This window comes from Saccostrea cucullata, unplaced genomic scaffold (genome assembly GCF_032062105.1).
Source record: "Saccostrea cucullata isolate Sc308-1 unplaced genomic scaffold, CSIRO_AGI_Scuc_v1 ctg179, whole genome shotgun sequence".
Taxonomy (NCBI): domain Eukaryota; kingdom Metazoa; phylum Mollusca; class Bivalvia; order Ostreida; family Ostreidae; genus Saccostrea; species Saccostrea cuccullata.
In genome coordinates this window covers 149,599-169,352 of record NW_026932316.1, presented here as the reverse complement: position 1 = coordinate 169,352, position 19,754 = coordinate 149,599, and positions in this window count along the sequence as shown.

Here is a 19,754-nt window from a genome sequence, read left to right as displayed (position 1 = left end):
TTTATACTTATAAAAATATTCAATGCTGTGCGGTTTTCAGATATTCCAATGGTTTACAACACATTCATACGTTTCTCCATCATAAATTAATTTTAAGGATAATTAGTCCCTCATTTGTATTTATGGGTATTTCATTACGTTATCATAAAATGTAAAATATCATAATTTTAAAAAGGGTTTCATACCTTTCTCTCCTTTCTGATAATAAACCAATCCTTCCTCAGGCTCTGTAATGACATTTTGTGGAGATTGCATGTGTAAGTAACATATTTTGTTTTTCACGTTGTAACCAAATGACATGCATTTGTCCCTACACATCGCTCCACATGTTAATCGAGATGCTGCAAACTCTTGAGAAATGAATTGGTTAATCTTAGTGTCTGTTTCGGATTGTGCTCTATAGAACTGCGAGAATGAAGTGTCTGTCTTAGTACAAAGATATGAAATTATAATCCATCCTTTGAGACTGATACGGATAGGAATGGAGGACATGTTGCTTGACCCGTTGTTTGAACGGCAATGGAATAAAAATTAAAAAAAAATATTTAAGGCGTTTTATGAATTCAATGATCCAGAACTTTGTTAAATTTTTCCAATGTCTGCTTAAGTGATAGCAGGACTGTAGATCCAGGTACAGAAATAAAGATTATAGTATATAGATCTAGTTCTCTATATCTACAGTACACAATACTATACATTTATCCAGTAACGATATCAAGTGAATTCGGGTCTCGTTGTCAACTGCCGATGTCAAAAAAATAAAATTATCTGCCGATTGAAATGTCGCCAAATTAGATAACCTGGTTTGGGTCAGTTTACGCTTTATAATCCGCGAAGCGGACAAATAAACAAATACATAAACAAATAAAACAAATAAACAACTGTGGGTGTAAAATTGTGCTGCTTTTTATGAGTTCAAATTTGCCGCTCAATAATACATCCCTAGTAACGGAAGTTATTTGAAACAAGGGGAGGTAATAACTGATACACAGTCTAAGCCATGATGTTTAAGGAATGACTCTAATTCTTGGCCAAATTATTCGATGATAACCTGGTTTGAGTCAGTTTACGCTTTATAATCCGTGTTCAAGGTCCATTTATTCCAAACTTGTAAACAAGAGTTAACCCGAATTTCACAGGTACATTTCGTGAAACGTAACAATGTATAATTGGTATTTTTTCAAATTTTCATTTGGAAAACCTTTCATCGTAAAGGGGAAAACCATAACTTAAACGCAATCAATACGTCACACCTATTTGGCTATGACAAAGAAATAATAAATGGTTCACTCAAATACTACATTATATTTCTGGGGTTATGCATATGTATATGTCGAAAATGGAATATTTGATTATAATCTTAAGAAGGATTGGACCATTTTTATTTAATTTACCTTGACAAGTCTTCAGGTGGTGCAGTATTTTGAGTAGAGTGTGTAGGAAAAGAATGGTGTAGCTAGATATATAAATGATTGTAATAAGTGAAATCAGAGAAAAAAATTGACAGATCAAATACTTCTTTGTAAAATTTCCCTGAAGTAAGTTAGTTTCTCAAAACAACAAATCTATTCTCATACTTTCATAAATGATGTCTTAATTTATTTCGTTCGTTTTTGATACAAATCGTTCAAAAATGTCTAATGCAGAGAACAATAAAACAGCGAAGTTATCAAATACAACTAAATTAAGGTCATTTTCAAATTAGCAATTATGATTTCTAATTCATTTCGCATATAAACGAGTTGAGGAATGAGCAGACCCTATCATTCCTTCGGCCTTCTTTGAGTATGTCTACACAGTCTCTCGATTCTTTTCTGCTGGATTAGTAACGCTCGGTTTACCTGGATACCAGTTGGTGTATTCCATGGCCAAGGGTGAGTCGTTCCACTGGTAGTGACCTTCGACGACAAGGTCATTTCCACCCGTCCAAGCTATACATTCTGTGAACATACCTTGTGGACGAGAACCTGAAAAAAAACTAATAAGAATGGTGACAAAAGCATTTAGAGCTATGGTAACATGCTTTATTGTAGCTTTATTTATTTTTTTTTCAGAAACAACAAAATACATATTTGTTCAGAAGCAAACATTTAAATATATTGAACGACACACTCACAAACAGACACACCCTTACATAGAGACACACACCTATAATTACACGTGGAAGGGGATGAAATAAATATCAGTCTTACATAAGTTTACAGTATAACATTAGTAGTTTAAAACTTCTATGCTAAATCATTACTTTGAAAAAGACATTTCCAATTTGACCATCTTTTTTCAAGTAGTTCCACATGATATAATTTTTTTCTATAACAAAATAATTGTTGAGGTACAATAATAAATCATTAAATAAAATGGTACACTTTTTATTGATGTTTGAAAGATATATTTCTGTACTAATACAGTAATAATATTCAAACCCACATCAAAGTCTGCAGAACACAGCATTATTTTGTATATTAAATTGAATTGTTTTACCCGATTTTAAACAAATCCAATCTTCTAAGGATGACCAGATTATCTTAACAAAATCACATTCAAAAAATAAGTGTTTTAGGTGTCTCAGGTTCCTGCGAGCACAGTCCACACTGTTGACTGTCAATATTTTTTTAAAAATACAAATATTTATTCACACCAAGTATTCTATGTAAAATTCTGTATTGAAATCAAAACAATTTTGTATCTTTTGTTAAATTTTTAAGATTAATATAAACTTGTTTCCAATTGAAATTATCTTGTAGTGATAAATCATTTGTCCATTTCTTTTCACATAAAGGTTTATGTTGCCCTTGAGACATAAACAAATCATATATTCTTCTAGATCCTTTTTTATCTTTAAATAAAATTGAATTGTTATAAAATCAAGCTGGACTGGTCTTGTTACTAAGGAAGGATCCAGATATTTTACTTCTGGCATTGCACATAATATAGCATGCTTGAGACCTTCATATATGGTAAGGTAATTTTTACATTAAAGTAATCTTTTATCTTTCATATGATATGAAAGTGTCCTGACTAATAAGCAGGTCAGCAATGATATGGAATCCTTTTCTATATAAAGATTTATAAAAAAAACTTTGATTTTGTATTTTTATTCTTTATTGTACCATAAGGGCTCTAATAGTATGTTATCCTGTTTTGCAGATGTACAAATGTTAATAAAATCTGTAAAATATAAAAGTATTTCTCTCCAAAAAGGATTGGAAATTAATTTGAATTATTGTTTAATTCAAGTTTAATGTAATCTGACCCAAACTGACACATCTGTATGACATTGCAACCAGTAATTTCTGTAAACAACACTGTCCTTTGCGTTGAGTTAGTAGAAAGTATTCTCCTAAACCAAGTAAGTTTAAGAGATTTTATAAAAATTTCAACATTAGTCATGCTGCATCCACCTTTTTCAAAATCTGACTGCAATGTTTGTCGACTAATTTTATCAGGTTTATCGCCCCAAATAAATTTAAAGAGTAATTTTCCAGCTTTTTAATCCACTGTACACTTGGTGTAAGCAAAACACTGAACAAGTGAGTAAGTTTTAATAGTAAAACACTTTTAACAACTGTTATTTTGCCCAATGGGGTAATATGTCTTTTAGACCACTGTGTTATTTCTTTTTGAATCCCAACTAATTTGCTATCAAAGTTCAGCTGTTCAATTTCTTTAAGATTTGCAGTGTAAGTGGTACCCAATATTGTAAATGATTGATTAGTCCAACTCAGATTTGTACAATCACACAGTGTTTCATTTGAACCAAGTTTTGAGCCAATCCAAATAGCTTTAGTTTTACTAATATAAGGCTTTAAACCAGAAAATTTTGAAAATTGAAAAAGTAGGTCAAGTGCTCCTTTTAGACTTTTTTCTGAGCCATCTAAGAACAGTACTGTATCGTCCGCATATTGGAGTAAACAAACTTTTTCCTTTCCTGTATTTATTTTTTTAATATTTTTGTTTTGTATTATCATTATACCCATAATTTCTACACAGAGATTAAATAAACGAGGGGATACAGGATCTCCTGGGCGGCAACCTCGTCCAAATAAAAAGAAATTAGAAAAAATGCCAATTTGTAAAACAGAAAGCCTAGCTTTGTTGTATAAAATCAATGCTAATTTTATTATATCTGGGCCAAAATTAATCAACTTTAAAGTCCTATGCATAAATCTCCATGAAACTGAATCAAATGCTTTTTCAAAATCAATAAGTAATATGATACCTAGGATCTGTTTTTCGAGTATTTTCTCCTATAAATCTGCCTTGAAGAAAGCTCTTTTGATTGTCATGAATTAAGAAGTCCAGGACCTTTTTAATTCTATTAACAATAAATCAAGAGGCAATTTTATAGGATACACTAAGTAACGAAAAAGGACGCCAATTTTTCAGGTACTCTCTTGGCTTATCACCCTTGGGCAGAATAGAAATAATACCTTGTTTCTGGGTCAATGATAATTCCCCAGATGAAAATCCATAATTAAGAGATCTGACTAAAAATGTTCCTAAATCTTTCCAAAAACATTTGTAAAATTCAGCAGTAAATCCATCACTTCTAGGACTTTTACTGTTTTTCATATCTTTAAGCGCCACAAGGGCTTCTTCTTTTGACATCAAACCTTCAAGTTCTGTAGTGAAGTTGCTATCCAATACATTAATGTGTTCAGTATTAATAATGCTTTCCAGCTCAACATCTTGTAACTTATTGTCCACACATGAGTATAATGCCTTATAAAATCTTTCAATTTCAGATAAAATATCTGACTGTCCAGTGATAATACCATTATCAGTGACAAGCTTATTTACAGTTTTATTGATATAATTTTTTTTCTCCAGACTGAGAAAATATTTAGTAGGTTTTTCTCCATACTCTATCCATTTAAGCTTGGTTGTAGCAAATAAACCTTTAATATATTCTTTTTCTAATTTCTTCGAGCTTAGTTTGTGTTTGTTTTAATTTTTCAAAAGTGTCTGAAGAATCGCTACTATCTTTAAGATTATTTTCTAGTTTAGTTATTTCTTCCTCGAGAGATTTTCTTTTGTTTTCTGTACACTTCCTTTTTTCTAGATGATAAGGCAATTGTTACTCCCCTTATTTCTAATGATAGTTATTCAAAAAATAATTGGTCATCTATCGTCAAGCATAAATTTTCATCTTATATATATTTTTAATTTCTGAAGGCTTATATGGGAGAGCTGCATATATATTTCTGTTTAACAGCGTTTATTGTTTCTTTGACTTTATCAATGTAGACATGATGATTTAGCAATGAGTTATTAAATTTCCAGAACCCTTTTCCTCTTTCAAATTTACTAAATGTAATGCTAAGTTCTTCAATCATTGAATGGTCTGATCTATAGCCCGGGCTTATGTCAACTTTATCGATAAGTGCCATTTATTCATTTGACACCAAAAAATAATCTAGTCTAGATTTTTTAATTGGGTTATTTTAAAACCATGTATACCTCTTCTGATTACTATACTTAATCTTCCAAGGATCAACCAGGTCATGTGTTTCCTTTAAATTCAGTACCACTTTTCTAGCCTCTGTGTTATTCACATTGTTATAGTTAAAGCAGTCTTAATTGTTATCTTGTATCAGATTAAAGTCCTCTGACATAATAACAAATTCACCATTAAATTATGATATTATATCAAAGAAAGACTCATTAAAAGATGGAGTGTTCTTATTTGGACCATACAAATTAACATAAAATCATACTTATTAAAAATATTCATTTTAAGTACAAGGAGATTCCCATCATCATCATTGTATTGAGAATATTATATTCAAAATTATTATTAAGTAATATAGCAGTACCTCTAGCATTTAATTTTCCAGGTGAAAAGTATACATCAAAGCCCCAGAAAGACCTTACTTGTTTATGATCATCATTAGTCAAATAAGTATCTTGAAGTAAACATACAGAAAAATTCTTTTGCTTAATATAATCTAATACATCCCTTCGTTTTTCTATACCGCCAATACCCCTACAATTAAATGAAATTACACTAAGACTCATACTGATTTTGGAAAGAAAAAAGATTGATCCAACTCGGTATTGTTGTAATAAGTTTTGAGCTCACCCCTTCCGTACGTAGATTGACACAAGTACGCGCATACACACAAATATGACAAACTTTCACAAAACATAACTAGAGAAAAAAAAGCAAAAACTAAAAAAAAGTTAAGTTCCTTGTATCCTTGAACGGCACGAGATGGAGTGCAAAATGTTTTGTTTACCTTCTCAACACCGGAAGTTTACCTTATCTTTATAAGTGTCAATTTGATACCGATTGCATCAAAAAGTTTCCGAAAAGAAAAATTACTTGTTCTTCAGTTTGCACTCCATGTTGTCAAAAATGTCAATTTCATGCGTTTGGTTCCAGATTGTCCATAGATCGAGCCGCTGAAATACCAGGCTGCACTTATCCGGGGATCCTTGGTCAGTTCGGTCATAAGATCAACATTTGCCTTGGTTACATCGTCAGTCACCTTCCAAGCCTTTTTTAGGCCTTTAATATCTGACCTCTTTTTCATGACACGAATTTTTGATTCAGTGTTGTGAAATTTTACAACTATAGGTTTGTGTTCTTCCGGCTTTCCGGGGATTCGGTGAATGGCCACTACATCAGTGTCTTGAATTTTCACCCCTACTACTGCTAACGCACTATTAACAATTTCCAGGGGATTTTCTCCCTGGGTCTCGCGGAGACCATGGACTTTAATATTGTGTTTCCGAGAATATTGCTCGTTTTGGTTAGCCTTTAACAGGACAGTTTTAACCACGTTTTCGCTTTAATGCTCTCGTCAAGTTCACGTTTAATTGCCCTTTTATCTGCTTCAAGCTTTTCAATACTCTCTCTCAACTGTCGATTTTCTTGTTTTAAAGTCTCAATTTTATCATTCACCTTTTTTATCAATCTTATCCTGATGTTTTTTGAAGCAGATCCTCGACTACATTTTCAATAAGCTCCTTCACATCATCCGCTTTCAAAGTTTTATTTAAATCACTTTTTATTTCTTTTAATTGAACTTGAATATGTGTCCTCTTACCCTCACCTCCTTTTGTTGGTGTTTTATTGTAGCTTTTAACATTGTTCATAAAATAATGGGTTAAACCAACATTTGCTCAAACAAATGTAGGTGGAAGATAGAGATAACGCACAATAAAGGCTCAACGTCCATAAAAAATAGGAGCAGAGCAAACACAGACCTCCACAACATAAGAGGAGGATCATGTGCCATGGAGAAGAGAGCATCCTCGGCCGACCGGTTGTGTGCTCCTTGTCATGATAGGGGAAAAAGCGGGAAAATCTGTCGACAATTCGATTCGTTGATAATGGCCTAACAATTAAATTAGTGTGAAAACATCAGTCAGCAAATTTCCTGACAACGTCATTTCATGGACCATAGAAATGACAAAATAATAACTTTGAAAGAGACCATTGATATTCTTGCTTTATCAACTTGTTTGTGCCCCGTGGGGATCCGGGTGAGAATAGGTCCTCAGTAACCCCTTGCTTGTCGTAAAAGGCGACTAAATGGGGCGGTTCTTCGGATGAGACCGTATAAACCGAGGCCCCGTATCACAGCAGGTGTGGCACGATAAAGATCCCTCCCTGCTCAAAGGCCGTAAGTGCCGAGCATAGGCCTAAATTTGCAGCCCTTCACCGGCAATGGTGACGTCTCCATATCAGTGAAATATTCTGGAGAGGGATGTTAAACAGTATAAAATCAATCAATCAACTTGTTTGTCAGTCAATAACCTTTTTACAGAAATTTTTCACAGGTAGAGGATGCCCTTGTTTATCGACTCGACTGAAAGATATGATCCCCATATGCAGGTGATAAGGGTATGTGGCTGCTAAGGTAAGGGTGATTGACAGTTGAAGCAACTGGAAGACATGTTATTCAGTTTATGTCTGGCAAATTATGGAAGAGGTATTTTATGTGTTGCTGACAAGGTAATTGTATCGACTATAAAACGTACAAAACCTACGACATGTCGACTCTGAACGTAAATGCTGATATTCTTGTTTCTTGACTTTAAGATATATGGCAATAATGAACATTATTAAAGTTCATAATAGAATACAAAATAAGGACAGAGCAAACAGAGACCTCCAAAACATCATAGGCAGGATCAAGTGCCATAGAGGAGTGAGCATCCACTCGTCCGCTCACACCTGCCATATACTCCTTATCATGATCGGGAAATAAGAGAAATATCCGTCGTCATTTCAGTGTAAAAACAATGGCCGAACAATTAGTATGAAAAACGTCAGTCGCCATTTGACTGAATGATAAATTTCATTTACTGACAAGGCCATGAAATCGACCATAGAACTTACAAAATAATGCCTGTAAATAAAACTGCAGATATTCTTGTTTCATCAACTTGTTTGTCAATAAGTTACATCGTTTTAGAAATCGTTCTTATGTAGAGCATGCTCTCACGTATCGGATCAACTGAGAGATATTGACCCCTGATGCAGGTGATGAAGATATATTGCTGCATAAGTAAGGGAATTTATCGAATGAGAAGTTAAGGTCATCACATTTTTCAGCAAGCTTGGTAGTTAGTTTACCATTACCGTTTCTTCTAGTAAAATATCCAAATATGAAAAAAAAAAAAGATTTGTCAGACTCTGTGGTATCTTTTATTTCAAGCTTTCGAGGATATATAGTATTGACATACGAATGGAAATGACCATTGTTTATTGACAATACGTCGTCGATATATCTAAATGTCGAGTTGAAGGCCACAGTAAGTGTTTTTCTTCTTTTCAAGTAAACGATTTGGGACAAATACTGATTCATATCAATATAGGAATAGGTCTAATAATAAAGGGGTGCAATTGTTCCAATAAATTGGTACCAATGAGAAGTCCGATAAATGGCTTGAAACCTGGTCTCAAAAAAACACATAAAAATTGTCAACAAAACCGCAAACATCTTTTTTTAAATATCAACTTCAGAGTATTTGTGCGTTTATATACAAGATTTTTTTTAACTAAATAATTTTGCAAACGACCAATGTAGGTAAAGGGTTCCTTAAGAAACTATACTCTACAACTTATAACTTCACGTATATTACTTTTAATTGTATTTTTAAGTCTAAAAGATTTTTTTAAAAAATATTTCTATGTCGATTCGATATATTCAGGTGAGCTTGAGACAAAAGATACCACAGAGTCCGACACATCTGTTTCACACTTGGATATTTTACTTAAAAAGACATTAATGGTAATCTAACAACCAAGCTCTATGATAAATGTGATGACTTTAACTTTTCTATCGTCAACATCCCTAACTTATGCAGCAATATACCTTCATCACCTGTATACGGAGTTTATATATCTTAGTTGATTCGACACACAAGAGCATGCTCTACTTATGAACATTTTCTAAAACGAGGTAAATTATTGACAAACAAGTCGATGAAACAAGTAAATCAGCAGTCTCGTTTAAAGTCATCATTTCGTATGTTCTATGGTCGATACAATGACCTTGTCAGCAAATGCAATTTATCATTGAGTCAAATGCTGGCTGACGGTTTTCATACTTATTGTTAGTTAATTATCTATACACTTAATTGACGACGAATTTGGTGCTATTTCTCGATCATGACAAGGAGCACACGGCGGGTGTGACCGGTCGGCAGGGAATGTTCCCTCCTTTATGGCAACTGATCCCACCTTTGATGTTTTGGAGGTCCGTGGTTGCTCTGTTCCTGTTTTGTATTGTTTTATGGACTTTTTATGTTGAATAATGTTTGTTATCGCCATATGTTTCATTTGAATAATCTAAAAAAAATTAATTCACTTTTCAACAAAGAGGAAACATGACTCTACTTTTGTCACATTGACGTTTTAAGCCGTCTGCCGCTAGGCGAATCAACACAAAAAATAAAATCTCATACATATTTTTAAAAAAAAATTATCCATATATTTATTTTCAAAAAAAAATATTTATATGAATGAAAACTGTATTAAAGTGTAGTGAAAATTTTATTACTCAGAAATGCGTGATTATTTTTCACTCTAGACAACTTATCCACGATTATAAAATCCTCGTATTATTTTTTTAGCAAGAGAACACTTTTACGAATTCATTGTTTACGAATACAAAATTTATATTTTTATTATTTCTTATCACAATTGCCATTATTTCAGCACAAATCAAAAATTAATAAGGGGATATTGGATCACCTTGGCGAAACCCACGGTATAAGAAGAGGGTTTCAGAAATATGTCCACCTTGGTTACTTGCTGCTGTAAATTTAAAATAATTTTACCTACTTCTGAATAGAATTACCAAATTTAAAAAAAAAATGAGTGACTTTTGAATGAATGACCAGGATATTGAATTGAAAGCCTTCTCAAAGTCAATTACAAGAAGCAGCACTGGAATTTTTTTTCTCTTCTGTATATTGCATAATGTCATAAATAGTTCGAATGTTTTCTGATATATTTCTATCTTTTATTAAACCTATTTGATTAGTATGAATTATTTTGTCTTAATATTTTAAATCTATTTGCAATTATGCCAGATGCACTTTTATATATTGTATTCAATAAAGAAATTGATCTCCAGGTTTTAAAACTATTTTGGTTTGTCTCTCTTTGGTAGACATGTGATGATACCATGTCGTTGTGTAATACTTAAATTGTTAACAGAATAACCATATTTAATTGACCTAACTAAAAAGTACCAAAACGTTTCCAAAACATTTATAAAAATTCCAGTGTGAAACAATCTGAGCCTGTGAGCATGTGATATGACCCTCGAAAGATTTGGATTCTTCCTCTGAGAGTTTAACAATGTCTGGATATTTAATTTCCTCCTCCAAATTGACATTTTGTATAGAGTCGTCAAAGTTTCGATAAAACTTTTCAGGAAAATGTTTTGTTTCTTTCAAAATATCAAATTGATTATAAATAATATCTCTGTTTTTTTTTTCAATTTTACTCTTGAGATAATTTAATTCAGATAAATTTCTGGATTCTAAACTAAAAAAAATAATGTGTTGGTTTTCACCTTCTTCCACCTATCTTTCTCTAGATCGTATATAAACACCAGTCATTTTTTGTTTTCTTATATTTTTTAATTCTTTCTACTTTTATCCAAGTGGATCTACATCTATTGCAGTCGGTTCACACCTCTCAAGATGTGGAATTTCTTCCATGAGATTCTCTTCTTTTTATTGATAAATTATTAAAGGTTGAGTACGAAATACATTTGCCTCTAATTTCCATGAGAGTCTCCAAAAAGAATTGATTGTTTATTGTAAAAGAAATTTCTTTATTGTAAATTAGATTAAAGGTTTTTTTTAATTGTAAACAGGCGCTGGATATTCTTTTTTATTATTTTCTAAAACTCCCAGTCGCACAACAGCGAATTGTTGAACTTCCATAACCCTTTACTTTTCTTGCAGTCATTAAAAATTGAATTAAGACTAATCATTGAATGATCAGACTTATAACTAGGTTCTATGGAGCTTGATCTGACACTAGATAATAAGTTTTTTGATATAAGAAAGAAATCTAATCTACTCTGTTTAATGGAGATTTCTTTCTCCAAGTATATCTTCAGGTATGCGAATGAAATTCTCTGTCTACATCTACATAGTTATTATTTTAAATGAGATCAATAATCTTTTGTATTGCGTTTGGGTTATTCACATTTTTATAATTAAACTACCTAATTCAGGTTCCAATCAATAATAAATTAAAATCACCAATTATTATAATATTCTCAGATTGAAAATCTTCAATTTAATCTAGTATAGAAAGCAGCTTTATTATCATTTGGTCCATAAACACAACGCAGTAGTAACAATTTTTTCCTCAGTTGTAAATTCTAATAAAATGTTAGAAACAACTCACATTTTTTTATTCTTTTGAATCTCCAAGTACGTGTATTTAAAAAAATATCTTTTTTTATTTAAAGAAATATTTATAAAAAGTTTCCTCATCAACGTACAAAGCAGGACTTTATAAAAATCATATGAATTTCACTTCTAATGGGTTTTAATTGATAAAAGAATTGTAATATTGGACAAGCTTTTGAAACATATCATATAAATAATGTAGTATAGTTTCTCTTAATAAAGCTTGAATGAAAAGCGCTAAATACAACATTGAACCTTTCTAAATTACCTTTTAATTATATTTTTGTGACGTGCTGAGTAAAGAAATGCAGGATCCAACGTACTCGATGTTCTTTGATTATACATTCAATGGTATGTGTGCTTTGAAATCAACTTAGACGACACTAACACTAAATTTTTTGGAAACACTGATTTAAAATGTCATTGAAATAAATCCATAAATATTTGATTGAATAATCAATTTTACAAGTGTTTCAGTAGTATTTTGGTTCTTGCTATTATTTAGATCTATGAACTTGATTTTGAATGTTATTTTTATTAATATTTGTTATAGTTATGAAAATAAATGTAACTTACCTCTGAGTAGAAACGACAAAGCTAAAAATGAAGATTCTACTTTACTCTCTATTTCTACCAGGTAAGCATCTTTTGACTCGCACCACATCTGAAAGAATTTTATATTTTGTTTTGTATGAAAGAATAACATTTGAAGAAAATGAAATCATTCTGAATGCTTATACAGCTGAATTAAAAATTTTTTAAAGGGTAAAGTGATATTTAGATCTGAAGTTGAAAACGTTTTTAAACATTATATTTTCATATGAAACCATTCAATGCTTTTATATTGCTAAATATCTACAAAACTGTGTATGTTTGCCCGTTAGTTGAAATGAATCTTTAAAATTGTAGTTAAGATTTTACAAAGGTAAATGTGTAATATAAAAATCTTTATTGGGCATGTTGTTGTAAAATGACCGCCATGAGTTGATTGGAAGGATAACATATCTACAAAGGATATTGAAGAAAGTTGCTTTTCAAACAAAGTAGACCTCCTTCCCCTTCCATAAAGTAGATAATTCGTGTTGCAGTTTTTAGTATTATGGATAACAATGCACCCCCTTTTCCCGGAAAAATTCCTGCAGGATCCATTATCCATCCTTGATTCACAAATGGAAAGTGAAACTAAACATTTTATGAAATAGAAATGTCATCCTAGTTACTTCCATTAAAATATATAGATGCTTTATTAAGAAGTAAATGGTTCAGAGTGTTTACACTCTTCTTCGTCTCTCAGTAACTAAACAAGAAGACATACATCTTTTCTATATTTTATACAAATACATATACGAGGGGTTATCTTGGACATCAATGAATTTTAAAATATCTAGTTAGCATAATCTTTTCTATCTAAAGAATAAACCGTAAATCAAAAAGTTTATTTCTTTAATAAATTAGTAATATTTTTGTAATCAATGGTATGTCCAGGCGGCGCAACCTCGAACACGACGTTTTTGCGACCTATGTGTGACTGAGAAAAACTTTTTTCGATATGATCATTTGACGTCCAAAAACCCAGTTAATTCAGGTATGTGTTGGGACACAATTGCTCCATAAAATATGAAATTTTTACTTCATTCTGTAAGTTCTATGAAATTTTATCGTAAATCTTACAATTTTGGCAGTCAACAGGCCGTTACTTAGCAATGCTGAGAAGGGCAGAATTTGGCAACTACAGGTCTTGTGAAGGACACGCTATGTAGAACATATAAACAAGAATGAAAAACCCATACCAATATTTTTATTACAATAATAATGTTTCTAATAAAGTAATTTAAATTATAGATAGAATGAACCATTCCTTGACTATTACATATAATACCCAGTAGTAATGGATTCTAAGGGAAGTAACTCACTTATAAAGAACTGATCCGGTTTTTCTGTGTCGTTTTAAGTCACCTGAATAAACTCAGGTGACCTATTGCTATCCGTTTTCGTCCGTCGTCGTGCGTTAACATTTCAGCTTATTTTCTGCAACCGCTCAACCGATTTCAATCGAATTTAGCATAAAGCATCTATGGGTAAAGGGGAACAAAAATTGTGAATTTCATGGTCCCTGCCCACCCCCGGGGCCTTAGGGGTGGGGCCAAAACCACTAAAATTAGTGCAATCTCTAAAAATCTTCTTCTTTACTCCTGGACAAACTGTTGGTATGACTGTAATCAGCATTGAGTCCTCTACCATAATTGTGAAATTCATTCAGGATCAGGGGTTCCAGAGCTAGGGCGGTGATAAATAGGTTATATGGTTAAAAGGCATTATTTCTTTGAAATTTTTTTTTTTGCTCCTGTGCATTAAATAAACTATCCAAGTGCATATTTGAGTTGAAAATGACTACCTCATCGTGCATAGTTATGTTGAATAACGCTGCCTCTTCCAAAACTGTGAATTTCATGGCCCCGGGGTCAGGGATTCTGGTGCTAGGGCGGGGCTATAAAGATTATATACTAGTACTGAAAATGAATTATTTCTTTGAAAATCTCCTTCTCTGCTTCTGAGTATTAAATAAACTAACCAAGTGCATACTTATGTTGAAAAAGGCTGCCTCTTCCAAAATTGTGAATTTCATAGCCCCAGAGTCAGGGGTTCTGGTGTTAGGGTGGGGCTCTTTTGATTATATAGTAAAATTGAATTGATTCTTTAAAATCTTTTTTCCGGCACCTGGGAATTAAACCAATGAACTATGTACATAGTTATGAGAAGGAAGAATGCCTCTTTAAAATTTGTGAATTTTATAGCCCCTGGGTCAGGGCTTCTTGTGTTAGGACGGGGCTCTAATTTATATAGTGAAAATGCATGAATTCTTTGAAAATCTTTTCCTTTGCTCCTGGGTATTATGCCAATGATCTTAGTACATATTTATGACGAAGAAAGCTGCTTCTTCCAAACTGGTTAATTTCCAAGCCCCTGGAACAAAGGTACTCGGGGGGGGGGGGTACATAGTCTGAAAATAATTTTATGCTTTGAAATCTGCACTTTGATATTAATCAACAATATGATGAATAAAATTTATAAAATTTCCAAAATTTTGAAAGATGTGGCCCAGCGTCAGTGGCTCTTGTGGTATGGGGTGCACAAATGATCAGGTGGAAATGCATTTTCTCTTTGTTACTCTGATCTACCTCTGGGTATTAAGTAACCGAAGTAAGCAGGCTAAGTGTATAGTTATGATAAGCAATGGTACCTCTTCCAAAATTTTGAATTTCATGGCCCCTGGTTTAAAACACGAATCAAATTCAATTGTTGGAAAGTTGTTACATGATACTCAGTTAACCTATAAGGCCCATGGGCCTCTTGTTTCTATATATATTCATTTCAGCCCAAATATTTAAATGTCAGAGGAAATGAGAAAACAGTAATGTATATTATACTTGTTTAAAAAATTGATTTTTGGGTAAATCCTAGGGAAATATTACTTAAGACCTTTTTATCAACATTTTACATAGGAAATAAAGTTGACAAAATCTTTAAAAAGGAGAATGGGACGGTGGGTTGAATGTACCAGAATTTGACATGTTAAGTACCATTACATTTACTCAAGGGTTCTAGAATAATTCTATATGAAAGCCATAAACCTTGCTAATGTCCATGATATTACCTTAGCCTCATTCCATGTGACTTTTGTCTTGTCATGCAAGTAGCAATGACCAAGTATCTCCATCCATGGCGAATCACAACCTGTTCATAAGAAGTTGAGACAATATTTGTGTATGTATTCTAGAGGTAAGTACAAGTAGGTAAAGTATTTACAATTATAATTTCAATTCAACTTCTAAACGTGATGTGGTAAATAATCTAATCTAATTTTTACAATGGATTTTTTTGAGAATTAATGCAACATGCAGTTGATTCAATATCGGAATTTCAGAGTATCCTTTACTTACAAACAAAATTGATAAATACATTATGACGTTTTTCATACAAATTGTTAGTCTATTATTTATACAAATAAAGTACATCTACACATTACACCACATGTTAATTGAAAATTGGCGAATACATGAGAAATGCTATGATTAACTTTGTTGTCCGATTCCTGTAGGACCGTATAGAATTGCGATAATCAGATATTCCAATCTCAAAGAAACGAAATAAAATTATGAGTATGATAAGCATTTTCAGTAAGTAGATGCTGCTCCGACCGTTGTATTTTTGATTTTATCACGAAGATATAATGTTGCTGCAGAAGTACGAAGCATTTATTCAGTACTGTTTACTTTTTTATCATTACTGTTGCCCTACGCTTTTAACTTTTCGTTTTCCATGTTTACTCTTATCTAATACTAAATTACTTTCAAACCTAACTATAAATCCAAACAAAACTAATTGAGAGTGTTTGATAAATATTTAAAGCTTGACTGTAAATCCAGATTTTGAATCGTTATTAATTTTTGATACTTTTTTAGAGGAAAAGATTGATATTTATTTATATGTTAGAAATTCAATAGAGCCTCAATACTATATGTATTTGTTAAAGGCTAAAATTTGCATTGTTCATTTGTCATGTTATTTTATATAATATACGGGGTTAACCGTGTATTGGTAGTTTACTCACCTCGCTTTTGTCTGCCACATTTCAGAACAAACACTAATCAATGTGAAATCAGATGTGGTATTAGTGCCATGGAGGAGTCAGGATCCCGTCTTGCCATGATCGCGAAAATTAAGTAATCCGTATACAACTCATGACCCATGTATCCACCGGTAATATCATGATAAAAAATATGTTATTTAATGAAATACGTGGAGATGAAGAAGAGTATTCAAGCTCAAAAGTCCATAAAACAACACAAAATAGGAGCAAAGCAAACACGGACCTCCAAAACATGAGAGATTGAATCAGGTGCCATGGGGGAGTAGATACCTCAAAGTTGGATATTTTACTTGAAAAAGACGAAAATTGTTAACTGAAAATTTTCAATTATCAACTTCAATTACTTATGCAGCAATACCCTATTTATACCTTCATTACCTGCATGCGGGGTTTTTATCTCTCAGTTAATTGGATACGTAATAGCACGATCTACGTACCTTCAATTAAAAAAAACGAGGTAATTATTTTTACATACATGTTGATGAAACAAGAATATCAGCAGTTTCGTTTAAAGTCATCATTTCGTAAGTTCTATGGTTGATACAATGAACTTGTCAGCTAATACATGTTAACACTGCGTCAAGTGATGACTGCCGTTTTTCATAGTAATTGTAAGGCCATTATTTTTTCGTTATTACCCTGCTGACCGGTCAGACCCACCGTATGCTCATTGTCATGACCGTGAAAATCGGAATAATCCGTCGTCAATTCAGTGTATAAATAGTGGACTAACAATGTTTATGAAAATGTCAGTCAGCATTTGACCCAATGATAAAATGTATTTGCTGACAAGGTCTTTGTATCGACCATATTACTTACGAAATGATGACTTTAAACAAAACTGCTGATATTCTTATTGATCAACTTGTTTGTCAATAATTTATCTCGAAGACCGTTTTAGAAATTGTTCAAAGGTAGCGCATGATCTTGCGTATCGAATCAACTGAGATATATACTAGTTAACTCAGTATGCAGGTGATGAACGTATAATGATGCATAAGTAAGGGAAGTTGACGATTGTAAAGTTAAAGTCATCATGTTTATCATAAAGCTTGGTTGTTAGACTACCATTAACGTCTTTGTCAAGTAATATTCTTACAGAGCGTACAATAACGAAAGAGTATGTGTTTATTTTTTATTTTAGAACATTTATATATGAATCTTTCTACCCCTCTCCCTCTCTATCTTTCTCTGTGTACCTCGAAGCACTAGATGATTGACACGCCGAGAAGCCAAACTTTGAAGGTGCTAATGATAAGAATCAGGTAATAACTACCGGGGAAACAACAGTTTAATAAAATTATAATATGGCAGAATTTTCTCGATCGATCCTACCATGTGCAGTTCTAGTGTGTTTATAAAATCCAACGACCCTTCGACATTACGTAATCGCGCCTTCCAGTGTACATGTACTTATGTAAAAGCTTCGAACACACACAAAAAAATATTTTGAAATCTTTCAGCGCACAATAAATTTTAGCGTTCAAGGGCTCTTGCGCCAAAGGCGCTAAAATTAGTAGTGGGCCAAATATTCTCGTTTTACATTATTTGTTTTACAGAAAATTATAAACTCCAATTTAACAAACATCAAGTAGATATACATTTCAGATTCTATAAATAGAAACTCAAGTTTTTATGCTATTATATATTTAATCATGTGATCAAGTTTGAGCCAGTCAGAGAGCTTGGAATAAATTATAGAAATAATATTAAGGAATATTGTGTCTCCTTTATCAATATAAGCCTATCAACTAATTGTTCAAGTTGCACATTAAGTATAAAACAATTCATATACATGTATATAATAGATTTATAAGTGCATGAAAAAAAAGATAATTACTTTTGTATACATCTAATTAAATAATTTAAAAAGTTCATTATTCATAAATTACTTTACCGTTTATTACAATGATATACAGGCTGCTTCACTTGGTAACGTTATGTACACAAATGGGCTACTTACAGTTTTACATTGTTATGCATACAAAAGTGTTGACCAAAAGAAGGAGAATGTCTTCCTTCTGCCTGAAATATCGGGATCAAATGAATAGGGAACGGACTATATTAAATTCTCTTTGACGAATGTCATGAAAAAGAAAACAATGTCATGATTTTCGTTTGTGCATTTTTGTGCTCGTATATAAATATATATTTCTGCAAGTACATGCAACAATTAATTATATTATTTGTGTAACTAAGCACAAAGAAGAACGATCAAGTATAAAATTCAACCACGTTAAAATTTTGAAGGGGGGTAGATTTCACTTTATATTTTGATTAAAAAACTACTTATATGTAATTAAACTACATGGAAAATGAGGTTAACGTTCATGCAAAATTTTAAAACCACTGAATACCACTGACAACAAAGAAGCACATGGGAAACGCAATAAACGGACTTGCGTAAAACAATGAGATACTGCAGACCTGTTCTTAACAACTTCCGCTAATGAGTTATCGTTCTTTATATCGAACCCTAGCGGCAGTACGGTCAAATCAATACATAGCAATCACTGCGGGTATGACCTGGTAACAGGGGATGCTTTATCCTCTTAGGCACCTGATCCAACATCTTGGAGGTAGCCCTTTTCCTTCAGTCTTATTATTTACGAACAAGTCTTGTGCCTTTAAAGAAGATGATAATTTGCAATACTGTAGGCCTATATCACTGAATTTTGTGACACCTTATTTTCGCGAAATTGTCATCGCGTGGAGCCTGAGGTCCACGCAAAAAATATATAAGCGAGGTTAAACTGGATGTCCTGGGCAGGCTACGCATGCGCGAGAATGCTAGAGAGTTCGCCCCTTAGACAATATGACCATAGAAGAATAACCGGAAATCCAGAACAGATGACAAGTCCCAGCCGTTATGGGTTATTTGTATCAAAATAGCCTGATTTTTAAAAATGACAAAACTGTGGGTTAATTGAACATAAAATTTAACAAATTTGCTATGAAAATATAAACTATCAGTCATAGTAGGCAGATCATTGTAGAAAATGTGAACGAACCTACACGAATATTCACCAAACCTAGATCGAGATTTTCTTTAATTGAATTTTGGTTAGAAACACAAACATATGGTCCACGTTACCACGTATTGTAGTCTTTTTTTAAGGACAGCAACTTGTTAACTTTTTGTAAGTGGGAATAATTTTCACGAATTATAGTTATTGCTCTATAAAATCTTAGCGTTTATTCTCGCCAGCAC